Genomic DNA, 3,456 nt, shown 5'->3' on the forward strand with positions numbered 1-3,456 from the left:
GCCGTCCCGTGCCGCCCCGACGCCGTCCCGCGCCGTCCAGACGCCGTCGCCGCCCCGCGCCCCGACGCTGCCGGCCCTGCCTCCTCGTCGCCCGTTGCCGCGCCCCTCAACGTTGCCGTCGCCATGCCCTACTTCATCGTCGCCCGTCGCCGCGCCCCTCACCGTCGCCATCCCCGTGCCTTGCCTCCTCGTCGCCACCCCCTTGCGCAGTGAGCTCATAGATATAGAGTAACACTATTCTGATCCTGGGATCAGAATAGTTATTATAATCACAACGGAGAGGGGCGTTTTGGTGGATGAGCGACATGGAGGCCGGTATCTGGGACGGTCGTTATGGCGTCGTGATGCGTGGCAGTTGTCCCTTTTTATATGCAGCATTTCCATCTGGTATAAATACAACGGTGCTGAATGCTCCTGTTCCCTTTTTATACATGGGCCTAAGATTGTTGTACTTCCACGCACGAACAGGATGGTCTGAACATGCGGCTTTGAATTTGGCCCATCATGAGGGCTGGCAAGGTTGGTTTGTGGGAAAAACAAAGGCATATCCTATTTAGCGCTGCAGGCGCCGGTTTCTTCGATTTCTGCAAACCGGCGCCTGCAGGCGCGGTAGCTGGGCTCGGCCCATTTGTGTTTTTTCTCTACCGTTCATAAAATGTTCAAAAATGATGCATCCGCCTGGGATCGAACCCGCACCAAGCTCCTTCGAGGCTTCAAGCCTTACCACTAGGCCAAGGAAGGACTTGTGCGTTCTAAGCGTCTTTTTTCCTTTTACTCTACAGTCAGGGATCCCCTGGTTTGGGGAAGCTTCTAGAAGCTTCCCAACACCGGGTTTTCACTGTTTCGCTGCTCATTTTCAAGGACGATTTTATTCGAGTTTTCTTTTCTTTCCTTCCATAATTTTTTGTCAAAAAACCGATGAACTGTTTCCCAAATTTCATGAACTTTTTTCGAAAATGATGAACTTTTTTAAAAAACGATGAACTTTTATTCAAAAACGATGAACTTTTTTTGAATTCTCATGAACTTTTTTCAAATTCGATGAAATTTTTTCAAATTCAATGAACTTTTTTCGAAAACCATGAACTTTTTTCAAAAACGATGAACTTTTTTTAAAGTGGTTTAAACCTTTTTGAAATTTGATTTTAAATTTGGTGAACTCTTTTCAAATTTGGATGAACTTTTTCAAACTCCGTGAACCTTTTGGAATTATCGAAATTTCTGATTTTTGTGATTTTTTTAAAATCAACGGCTGACCAGTCAACTAGTCAAGCGCTAGAGTGAGTGGGCGACTGTGCAGCGCGAGTCGAGCGTTAGGAGCAGGCGAGCGCCCAGCTCTTGTAGATGGGCCGGCCCAAAACTGAGCTGCTGTGGGCGCCAGTTCTAGATCTGGCGCATACAGCGCTGATTAGGAGCTCCTAAAAATAAATGAGATGCTGCTGCGTTCGCTCGGCGGCTGGGCCGACCATTAATCAGTTGCCTGTTCGTGTTTGCCCACTCAACCGCAAACTGGACGGTGCCGGGCTGAGCGCAGCGCCGCTTCTCGCCATGGACGGCATGGAGTTCTTCTTCGAGGAATCTGCATCAGGGTAATTCCCCCGAAATCTCCGCTCAAGTTCTTGCTACCTGATGCAAGTACTTCATCTAGAAATCCATTCGTTGGAGTTCCCCTTGTTCTATTTCCTCAACTGCCAGATCTGGCTGGCTTCTCGTTTGCCTGTGTAGGTTCGTGCCGTGGGTGACAACGGAGATCTCTTTAGGGGTCTGCGTGTCATCGAGCAACCAACTGAAGGCGGTACAAGCGGAACAGAGGATGCAGAGGAGGGCCTGATTTCATCTATGCGCATTGAACAGGGCGAAGGCGACATGCATACTCTTGGCGACGAAGGGATGGGCGACTCATGCGAGACAGACGGCACAGATACAGTCCATAATGCCGTGTCCCAGGATGCAGACGAAGATGGTGTTGGAGTGTCAAGTGCAAAACAATCTTCTTGGACCAGGAGGTGATTTTCCTGTTATCCCTCCCCTTAATGCACTTGCAGCTAGTGTCGCTTAATTTTCTGCTTACCTAAATACATCATCACTTTTTTGGCCATACTGTCGCTGTGCGATGAGCGGTCGTTTTTGTTAATTTCGAACTATGCTCATGCTTGCGCATGTTTTGTGGGAGGGGCGCCTGTGTTGTAGTACGGGGGGAAACGCGTTCAGAGATAAGTGAGCAGCCACATTTCGTGACATGCCTGATGCCATGGGATCACACATGGAACGCACTGATCTCGCGAACCCAAACGAAATGATGATCATATATGCCATTTTGTGTTATGTGAAAAAAATAATGTTCCTGAATCTCCTAGCGACATTATCATATTGACAGACATATGTCTAGAAAAAAAAGGCTTTGCGTCAGTCAGGGCGTTTTACCCCCCTGATTATTTGGTTTGTATCTTGTACACAGGGTCAGAGTTGGAAAAGCGGCGGATGAGAGAGAGCCCATCCCATCAAGGATGCCTGCCCTTGAAGCTTCTATCTGTGCATTTGTCGACAAAAAGTCAAAAAATGTTATCAATCCGTCTATTGGAACTAGTTTCGATTTAGTCGAAGAGGGCTACGAGTTTTACAATCTTTATTCATGGGAGGTTGGTTTTGGTGTGTGCTATGCAAAAAGCCGTTCGAATGTACACCGGAAGAAGTGCGTGCAGGAGATAGTTTGCGCTTGTGCGGTGAGTCAGAAAATATAACATTAATAATTATCAGTTACGCTTTCGTGGCTTCATTAGCTTCGCTTGGTATTTTTTTTGGGTGGAAAGCCCGGCTGGGAGAGTGTGGACAATTACCTGAATTCATGTTTTTACGTGCGTGCCTTTGTTCTGCAGGGTAAACCGTTGCAAGCCAACAGCCGGTCAACGAGGTGTGGTTGCAATGCCATGATACGGCTGCTAAGGTCGGACGATGGTGGATGGTATGTATGCGAGCATAGGGCTGACCACAACCATGATTTATCAGTTGATTGCGGAGAGAAATTCCACCGGAAGTCGCACCAACACATAGATAGCTACACAAGGGACCTGGTTAAGCAATTGAGAGAAAATAATATCAGCATTAGCAAGGTATACAGTGTCTAGGGAGTTTCTTTGGCACGATAAAGGACGTACCATTCATCAAACGTTCCTTGAAAACACTGTGTGGTAAGCTTAACCGGGAGCAGTCTCTCAATGATGCAACAAAAACCATAGATGTATTCAACGAGATGAGGGCAGAAGATCCTGAATTTAAATATAGTGTTCAGGTTGATGCGGAGGGGCGGATTAAGACATTGATGTGGGCTCCTGGCAGAGGGGTTGAGCAGTTCAAGTGCTTCGGTGATGTGGTAACATTTGATACAACATACAAGACAAATCTATACGACATGCCATTTGGGCTTTTTGTTGGTGTCAACAATCACTTCCAGAGTAT

The sequence above is a fragment of the Triticum aestivum genome, chromosome 7B (assembly GCF_018294505.1).
Source record: "Triticum aestivum cultivar Chinese Spring chromosome 7B, IWGSC CS RefSeq v2.1, whole genome shotgun sequence".
NCBI lineage: Eukaryota > Viridiplantae > Streptophyta > Magnoliopsida > Poales > Poaceae > Triticum > Triticum aestivum.